Consider the following 10,000-nt stretch of genomic DNA (forward strand, 5'->3'; position numbering starts at 1 on the left):
AAGTTAAAATTTTATAAGGATTAATTTTAAAATATCAAATCGATTGTAAATCAAGTGCAAATAGGTTTTTTAAACAAACCGAAGGGTTTATAAAGGCTTGTAAACGGTTTCAGACGCCTACGACCATACCACACTGAGCACACCCCATCTCGTCCGATCTGGGAAGTTAAGCAGTGTCGGGCGTGGTTAGTACTTAGATGGGTGACCGCTTGGGAATACCACGTGCCGTAGGCTTTTGCTTTTTGAATTCATCTTTTTTGTACTATTTTTCTTTCTGACCTATTTATACTTATTACTCGTTTATTTACATTTTTTTAACGCTTAAAAGAAAAGTAACTTCTAGTTATTAGCAAATAAAAACGTAAGCCAATCAGATAACGTTATTTGCTGTTTAAACCAATTAGAGCGCTAAAAAAGTGGTTTGACCAGTTTGAGATATCGAAAAAATAATTGCACCATCTTGTAGAGTACAATTTTCTGAGTTAAAATTAATACAATTAGTCTTTTATACTAAAACTTAAAAGTTTTTTTGTCCACAAACAAATCACTTGAAAAATCAAACGAAAATAAATTTTGCACTTTTGTATTGTGAGTCATAATAAGTTATTTACTGTTACCAACAGATACTAGCAAAAGCTTCTTAAAGTTTTGTATTAACTTAATGTATTTGTAATAAATTTTACTTAATAGAAACTATTGAATTACGTTTACTTAGTTTACTTTTGTATGTGTATTAAATATATAGCAATTTTGTTTGAACTTAAATAAGGACTATTAAACTATTAAAAGAAAACTATCAAAGTTTACTAACTCAAAAGCTAAATCTTAGTTTTATTGTTATAAACATTTATGTTGTAATTTACTAATAACTAAATGAGTTTATTTCAAACAAAAAGAATTAAATAATGTTATGTTATGTCAAGCCTCCTATATGAGGTATATAGGTATATAAGGTATACAAGCTTATGTTTGAAAGTTATAATAATAAAAATAAAAATAAATATTTAGTTGGTAAAATTTGTATGTTTTAATATGCTTTGAAATTAGAGTTAGTATAGAAGTTTTTTTTTAAGTATAATAAATATAAATATTTAGTTACTAACAATAAACTAAAATACCAATTTTGTAGTTATTACAAAAAAAAAAACAAAAATATTATACAAAAGTTTCATAATTATAAGCTTTGAATAACTTTACTTCATAACTATATTCATGTTTGCATATTTAAATTATAAAAAGTTAGTGTTTTGTGTATTGACTTTATGATTATTTTATTTTAGTAACTGTTAGTTTTATACTTTAATAAAAGAAATATGGTTAACAAGTAAGTTAAAAATGAAAGAAGCATAAAAAAACACACTATTTAACTGCTTATTCAATAGTTTGATTATTTAATTATTTTTCTGTTATATAGTTTAATCGTATTGTATAAAAAATACAGAGGTTTAAAGTAAGTTTGAATAAAAATAAAACAAAACATATAAAAAACAGTTCAAATACATAGTTTTTTTTTTTAATGTTCGCGATGGAGAAAACAATGGAGAAAATTTAATTCTTTAATAATAAGTAGTAATTTAAAAAAAAAATAATACAAATAAAGTTATACAATATATATACAATAGTTTGTCAAACTAGGCAAAAAAGAGTAGGCCACCACTACAATCCAATGTTCCAACTGGAAATTCAATGAGATCGTTACTGTACTTGTGATGAACGTTGATAATCCCAAAGATTGTAAGTCGAAGGCCTTACCCAACCTAACCAGCGCACTGGTTTTCTTACAACTGAATTAATCAACATTTAATATTGAATATAATCATTATTGATAGATAGAGGAATGTTGACAATCAACAACAGATTGTAAGTCAAAGGCATTACTCGACCAAAGTACCCACAACCTAGATTGAACAACATTTATTAGATAGATTTGTTTATTGATAGATAGAGAAATATTGACAATCCACAACAGATTGTAAGTCAAAGGCATTACTCGACCCAAGTACCCACAACCTAGATTGAACAACATTTGTTAGATAGATTTGTTAAATAGATAGATAGTACAGTATAATCTCAAAGAATTTGAAGTTGAACATTGAACAATAGTGGCCACCATTTCAGGCCTGCTGGCAGCTAGATTACAGCCCCCGGCTACGCAGACCTGCAATATTGATGAAAAAAAACAGTATATATATTTCCGAATCTGACTTTGAGTACTTTTTATATATTATTAACAAAGTTTTTTAGGGGTAATATCTGTTTAGTTCTTTAATATATCTTTAAAATAAAACACTAAATTAATAACATAATAATAATAATATTTTGTTTTTAATTCGTTAATAAAGTTATTTAATAATATTATATATTAAATGTATATAATAAGTTTAAGTAATAAAATAAATATAATATAACAAATATATTGTATAATAATAATTTTAAAATTAGTAAAAAATAAATAAACATAGTTGAGTTATCAAATTAAACAAACTAGAACGTCAAGTATTTAATTACTAAAATTAATTTAATTTAAATTCAAATTGACACTGTAATTGACATGTAATTGTAATTGACAAAATTATAAAAATCAACCTATTTATATAGCAAAATATTTCTTTATCTTTGTCGTGGCGTTGGGTCTTTGGTCTTGACAGCTAACTCATAAGCGGAAGGTTGTGAGATCGAGTCCCGCTAGTCGTCACGCAAGACATATACTTGAGAGCCGGAGTTAAATTTCTTTGTCATTTGAATTTGAACGCCTGCTAGACAGGCAATTTTTTTGTTATTTAGTGATTTATTAAAGCAGTTTTGCGTTTTACGTTTTTAGCAGACATGCAGTTTCCACTATGACATTGTTTACGTTAATTAATTGTCTCTCAAAATATATTTATATTATATCACATTAAATGAAAAAATAAGTTAACTATCTTATATTAATTTAAATAACGTTTATATAACCTTTTACTAAATTTTTATAAGTTTAATATTCTTATCAATTATTTTATATATTACTTTTTTAAGGTGTTTAAAACTTTTAGAAGCTGTATGTAATGTCTTTTAGTTTAATAGTTCTGTTAAACTATAAAAAAATATAAACATGGTTGAGTTATCAAATTAAACAAAATAGAACGTCAAGTATATAATTACTAAAATTAATTTAATTAAAAAAAAATCTCAGGTAATCTAAAATGTCAGGAATTATTTAAAAATAAATATAAATTTAAAACTTATTATATTGAAAAGATTGATGAATAATACTCTTGAATGTATGCAATGTTTGTATTTGTAATGCAATAACATAAATGGATAGATCAATGACAAATTGTAAACATATTGTATTATTTTATTTTACGATTTTATTTATTTAATTCAATAATTCAATAAACTTTACTTCTACTTGTCCTGGTCTTAGGTAATTTATAGATAACAATTATTTAAACAAACACTTTTGTACAGTTACAATACAGTTTTAGTACAGTTTGGGAGTAACTGTTGATAAAAAAAAACAAAAAAAAAGGTTAATTCAGGTTAAAATTTTATAAGGAATAATTTTAAAATATCAAATTGATTGTAAATCAAGTGCAAATAGGTTTTTTAAACAAACCGAAGGGTTTATAAAGGCTTGTAAACGCTTTCAAACGCCTACGACCATACCACACTGAGCACACCCCATCTCGTCCGATCTGGGAAGTTAAGCAGTGTCGGGCGTGGTTAGTACTTAGATGGGTGACCGCTTGGGAATACCACGTGCCGTAGGCTTTTGCTTTTTGAATTCATCTTTTTGTACTATTTTTCTTTCTGACCTATTTATACATATTACTCGTTTATTTACATTTCTTTAACGCTTAAAAGAAAAGTAAATTCTAGTTATTAGCAAATAAAAACGTAAGCCAATCAGATAACGTTATTTGCTGTTTAAACCAATTAGAGCGCTAAAAAAGTGGTTTGACCAGTTTGAGATATCGAAAAAATAATGGCACCATCTTGTAGAGTACAATTTTCTGAGTTAAAATTAATACAATTAGTCTTTTATACTAAAACTTAAAAGTTTTTTTGTCCACAAACAAATCACTTGAAAAATCAAACGAAAATAAATTTTGCACTTTTGTATTGTGAGTCATAATAAGTTATTTACTGTTACCAACAGATACTAGCAAAAGCTTTTTAAAGTTTTGTATTAACTTAATGTATTTGTACTTAGTTTAAATTAATAGAGTTTATTTGGTTTACTTTATTATGTGTATTGAATGTGATACAACTAAAACAAAACAAACAAGGAGAGTACTTGAATAGAACCAACACAATTTACAGACCAGTTGTGTACTAAACTTAAAGCAATTCTGAATAGTGAATATGCAGTTATTATTATAAGTTCAAAGTTCACTTTAACTTAATTTAATGTATTTTGTAAATTGGTTTTATTTAATAGATAGTAGTGAATTACTTTATTTAATTTACTTTAGTATGTGTTATATAACTTTATTTAAACAAGAAGCAAAACGGGATTATACTTTCAATAAACTACACAATTTACAGACCAGTTGTGTACTAAATTTAAAGCAATTCTGAATAGTGAATATGCAGTTATTATTATAAGTTCAAAGTTCATTTTTATTTATTTTAATGTATTTTGTAAATTGGTTTTATATAATAGATAGTAGTGAATTACTTTATTTAATTTACTTTAGTATGTGTTGTATAACTTTATTTAAACCAGAAGCAAAACGGGATTATACTTTCAATAAACTACACAATTTACAGACCAGTTGTGTACTAAATAAAAAGCTATTGTGAATAGTGAATATGCAATTGTTATTATAAGTTTATAAGTTCACAGTTTACAAAAGCTTAACAATTTAGTTATTATTTTGTTCATATTTGCATATCTAATTTATGAAAAGTTAGTGTTATGTGTATTGGCTTTTTAATTTCTTTATTTGTAGAACTGCTAGTTTTATATTCTAAAGAAACATGTTTAAATAAATATGTTTAACAAGTAACTTAAAAATGGAAGAAATAATTGTATATATTGAACTATTTATATTTATTCTAGCTATTTGCTTAGTGTATTTATTAATGTGATTATTTTATTTTGTTGTTTGTCTTATAGTTTAATCGTATTGTGTTGAAATATATATAACAAATACAGAGGTTTAAAGTAAGTTTAAATGAAAATAAAATAAGACATATAGTTGAAATTATAAAATTATAAGTTTAAAAAAATAGTTTTTTTTTTTTTTTCTTTGTTTGTTTGATTGTTTGTTTATTATATAATCGCGACGTTTCATTTTATTACTTTTAAGCATACTAAATATAATAATAGGTATAGTTATAGGAAAAATTCTATTAGTTTCTAATGTAATAAAAAAGTTTATTTCCACAAATAAATAAATACCTGAAAAATCAAATGAAAAATAAATTTCGCACTCTTGTATTGTGAGTCATAATAGGTTATTTACTGTTACCAACAGATACTAGCGAAGGCTTTTTAAAGTTCTATGTTAATTCAATGTATTTGTACTTAGTTTTATTAAAATGACAGTATTTTTAGTTAAGTATGTTTATTTAACGTTGTGTAACTCAAGTAAAACCAGAAGCAAATAAGGAGACTACTTTCAATAAACTACACAAATTAAAAATATATTATTATTTATAAATCAATCGTGTTGTGTTTCAAAATACATTTTTCAAATAATGTTTTACAAGTATTTATCAGTTATTTAGTTTTCTTTTTATAGTTTAGCTGTATTGTTTTATTTATTTGTTATTATTTTTATTTAATTGTTTGCTTATTATATTTATCGCCATGTGCTTAAAAAATAAAACAACTATAAAGGTTTAAAAAGTAAGTTTAAATAAAAATAAAATGAAACATATAAAATAAGTTTATGATTTTTTTATTATTATTATTTTTATTTAATTGTTTGCTTATTATATTTATCGCGATGTGCTTAAAAGAATAGAACAAATACAAAGGTTTAAATTGTAAGTTTTAAATAAAATAAAATGTAACATATAAAATAAGCTTATGTTTGATTTTTTTATTTTATTTTTATTTATTTTTATTTAATTGTTTGTTTATTATATTTATCGCGATCTGCTTAAAAAAATAAAACGAGTATTAAGGTTTGAAAAGGTTATTAAATAAAAATAAAATGAAACATATAAAATAAGCTTATGTTTTTATTTTTATTTTTTTTTTTATTATTATTTTTATTCAATTGTTTGTTTATTATATTTATCGCAATGTGCTTAAAACGATAAAACAAATATAAAGATTTAAAAAGTAAGTTTAAATAAAAAATAATACAAATAAAGCTTATTTATAATAAACAAACATATTTAAAACATTATAAAAAGTAGTTTATATATATTATTTTTTATTTATTTCTTTTAAACATATTAAATAAAGTATAAAAAAAGTATTAAAACATTTAAACGTAGCATAAATAAGCTTAAAATATTAAAAAAATTGAAAAGAAACAAAGAAATTTAAAAAAAATCGGGAAAAATCGGCAAAAAAGTTCAACAACAACATTTGAGCATCATACGCGTATGCATTACTTTACACTAGTGAGAGAGACGTGTTTGTGCGTTCGGTCGACTTGGCGAGAAAGCGGGCTTAAAGCATTACTGTTTAGCACCCGAGGCGCGGCTATTGCAGCGGCGGCGAACGTGCTATGTAAACGCATCGGAGCAGCGTATGAAAAACTACAAGCGTCCAGCGGCGGTAGGCTTATAGCTTTGCGAAGTCGTCGAGACGAGTAGCCGACGCAGGCACGGCTCGAGGCGGGTAACTGCAGCAGACAGATGGCGTGTTGCTGCTGACGAGTTAACCGGCAGAAGGCAAACGGTTGGTCGGGAGAAAGAACAGTCAGTTGTATAGCTGCATGCTGCAGTCGACGCGGGCTGGCGCTTTAAACAGCAAAAGGCCGGCGCCGACTTTCAGTAACGTTCGCAAGGCTTTTAAGCCGAGTGATAGAAAAGGTCTGTATTTATACAGTAAAAACGCTCAGTCGAGCAACGGGTTTAAACGCCCTCGGATAGTTATCTGGTTGATCCTGCCAGTAGTCATATGCTTGTCTCAAAGATTAAGCCATGCAAGTGTAAGTACGAGCTCACGTACAGTGAAACTGCGAATGGCTCATTAAATCAGTTATGGTTCATTTGATTGTACGCTTTTACATGGATAACTGTGGCAATTCTAGAGCTAATACATGCGTAAAGCGCCGAACTGACGTGAGGCGCGCATTTATCAGACCAAAACTAACCGGCTTTCGGGTCGTTACAATGGTGACTCTGGATAAGCTTGCGGATCGCACGGCCTAGTGCTGGCGACATCTCATTAAAGCAACTGCCCTATCAACTATCGTCGGTACGGTATCGGCCTACCGAGGTTGTAACGGGTGACGGAGAATCAGGGTTCGATTCCGGAGAGGGAGCCTGAGAAACGGCTACCACATCCAAGGAAGGCAGCAGGCGCGCAAATTACCCATTCCCGGCTCGGGGAGGTAGTGACGAAAAATAACAATGCAGACCTCGTACGAGGTCCTGCAATTGGAATGAGTACACTTTAAACTTTTTAACGAGTATCCATTGGAGGGCAAGTCTGGTGCCAGCAGCCGCGGTAATTCCAGCTCCAAAAGTGTATATTTAAGTTGTTGCGGTTGAAAAGCTCGTAGTTGGATATAGGGACGGCGAGGTTGGTCGGTCGAAAGGCTAGCACTGGCCTCGTTGTTCTTGTTGGTCGGTGCCTTCGCGGTGCTCTTAACTGAGTGTTGCGGTGGTCCGGCAAGTTTACCTTGAAAAAATTAGAGTGTTCAAAGCAGGCTTTACGCTTGTATAATGTTGCATGGAATAATGGAATAGGACCTCGGTTCTATTTTGTTGGTTTTCGGAGCACGAGGTAATGATTAATAGGAACGGACGGGGGCATCCGTACTGTGCCGTTAGAGGTGAAATTCTTGGATCGGCGCAAGACGAACGACTGCGAAAGCATTTGCCAAGAATGTTTTCTTTAATCAAGAGCGAAAGTCAGAGGTTCGAAGACGATCAGATACCGTCCTAGTTCTGACCTTAAACGATGCCGACTAGCGATCGGGCAGTGTCGAACTTAAGAACTGTCCGGCAGCTTCCGGGAAACCAAAGTCTTTGGGTTCCGGGGGAAGTATGGTTGCAAAGCTGAAACTTAAAGGAATTGACGGAAGGGCACCACCAGGAGTGGAGCCTGCGGCTTAATTTGACTCAACACGGGAAATCTCACCCGGCCCGGACACAGCGAGGATTGACAGATTGAGAGCTCTTTCTTGATTCTGTGGGTGGTGGTGCATGGCCGTTCTTAGTTGGTGGAGCGATTTGTCTGGTTAATTCCGATAACGAACGAGACTCTTACTTGCTAAATAGCTGCTCGACCCATTGGGTCGGAGACAACTTCTTAGAGGGACTAGTGGCGTTTAGCCACACGAGATTGAGCAATAACAGGTCTGTGATGCCCTTAGATGTTCGGGGCCGCACGCGCGCTACACTGACCGGATCATCGTGTGTTCCCTAGGCCGAAAGGTCCGGGTAATCCGTTGAACCCCGGTCGTGCTAGGGATAGGGACTTGCAATTGTTTCCCTTGAACGAGGAATTCCCAGTAAGCGCGAGTCATTAGCTTGCGTTGATTACGTCCCTGCCCTTTGTACACACCGCCCGTCGCTACTACCGATTGAATGGTTTAGTGAGGTCCTCCGATTGAGCCTGGTACGTGCGGCAACGCACTCGCCGGTGTTCGAAAAGACGATCGAACTTGATCATTTAGAGGAAGTAAAAGTCGTAACAAGGTTTCCGTAGGTGAACCTGCGGAAGGATCATTAACGAATCGAAATTTGATTTCAAGCGACGTCTCTTCTTCGAAGGGACCGAGCCCTGTAACTGTTATAGTTCGGTCGCGTTGCTTCCTGACAGCGGGAGTAATAATTCAGCACGCAAGTGCTGGCGCGGCCGCTTCTTTTTGAACACGATTTTTGGTTGCATTGAGATTGATTAACACGAGAGATCTCTTAGCGGTGGATCACTCGGCTCGAGCGTCGATGAAGGACGGAGCTAGCTCCGAGAAGTAATGTGAATTGCAGGACACATTGAGCATCGATATTCTGAACGCGTATTGCGGCCTCGGGTAATCCTGGGGCCACGTCCGTCTCAGGGTCTTTAACACACCGATCCTTTCATTAGTTTGAAAGTGCCTGCGACTCGTTTCTTAATTGAGGAGCGTGTCGTCAAAGACAGCTGGTCTGGCGATTTCACAGCTGAAGCGTGAGCAGCCTGCTGGCCTCGGGTGAGGTAGCAACGACGGTAGGTGCTCGAGAATAAGTTAAGTGACTTCAAAAGGCCGACGTACAAAGCGCATGTACTTTTATAGTACATCACTTTTGACCTGAGATCGGGCGGGACGACCCGCTGAACTTAAGCATATCACTAAGCGGAGGAAAAGAAACTAACAAGGATTCCCCTAGTAACGGCGAGTGAAGCGGGATAAGCCCAGCGCTAAATCCGAGCCTTTTTGGAGGGCGAGGAAATGTAGCGTATGGAATTCAGCATGCGGCGAACCAACGACTGCCCACGTTCTTCTGATCGAGGCCTTTTCCCAGAGCGGGTGTTAGGCCCTTGGCGGCGGTCGTAATTCGTCCTAGCGGTTTTCCCGGAGTCGGGTTGTTTGGAAATGCAGCCCTAAGCGGGTGGTAAACTCCATCTAAGGCTAAATACTGGCTCGAGACCGATAGCGAACAAGTACCGTGAGGGAAAGTTGAAAAGCACTTTGAAGAGAGAGTTAAAGAGTACGTGAAACCGCTTGGAGGCAAACGGAGGCGCCCATCGAGTCGCCGGACGTTTTCAGGCGCTGCGAGAGCTGTCCTACTGTTTGAGTGATCTTCGGAGACTCTTACGGTTGCGCTGGCGTCGCGGCGCTGCACTAGCGTTCGGCGAGGGCCGCGACCGGTTGCTGGGCTGACTTTGGTCGTTCGCAAG

The 10,000-nt window shown here is 33.1% G+C and overlaps 5 non-coding genes across 5 annotated transcripts in view; all 5 read left to right on the forward strand.

Moving 5' to 3' along the window:
- The first annotated feature begins 115 nt into the window (after positions 1-115).
- Positions 116-234, forward strand: LOC145847653 (5S ribosomal RNA). Its single transcript, XR_014371436.1, has one exon. It is a non-coding gene; the product is annotated as a 5S ribosomal RNA (ribosomal RNA).
- A 3,400-nt stretch (positions 235-3,634) lies between these two features.
- Positions 3,635-3,753, forward strand: LOC145847656 (5S ribosomal RNA). The gene has a single exon (XR_014371439.1). It is a non-coding gene; the product is annotated as a 5S ribosomal RNA (ribosomal RNA).
- A 3,289-nt stretch (positions 3,754-7,042) lies between these two features.
- On the forward strand, positions 7,043-8,850 carry LOC145847651 (small subunit ribosomal RNA). Its single transcript, XR_014371435.1, has one exon. It is a non-coding gene; the product is annotated as a small subunit ribosomal RNA (ribosomal RNA).
- Positions 8,851-9,031: 181 nt separating this feature from the next.
- On the forward strand, positions 9,032-9,184 carry LOC145847645 (5.8S ribosomal RNA). The gene has a single exon (XR_014371429.1). It is a non-coding gene; the product is annotated as a 5.8S ribosomal RNA (ribosomal RNA).
- A 222-nt stretch (positions 9,185-9,406) lies between these two features.
- Positions 9,407-10,000, forward strand: part of LOC145847655 (large subunit ribosomal RNA) — a 3,629-nt gene continuing 3,035 nt past the window's right edge. Inside the window, exon 1 of the ribosomal RNA XR_014371438.1 lies at positions 9,407-10,000. This exon is cut by the window's right edge and continues 3,035 nt beyond it. This is a non-coding gene — a ribosomal RNA (large subunit ribosomal RNA).

Source organism: Thalia democratica, unplaced genomic scaffold, assembly GCF_965202585.1.
Source record: "Thalia democratica unplaced genomic scaffold, ktThaDemo2.hap1.1 HAP1_SCAFFOLD_1022, whole genome shotgun sequence".
Taxonomy (NCBI): domain Eukaryota; kingdom Metazoa; phylum Chordata; class Thaliacea; order Salpida; family Salpidae; genus Thalia; species Thalia democratica.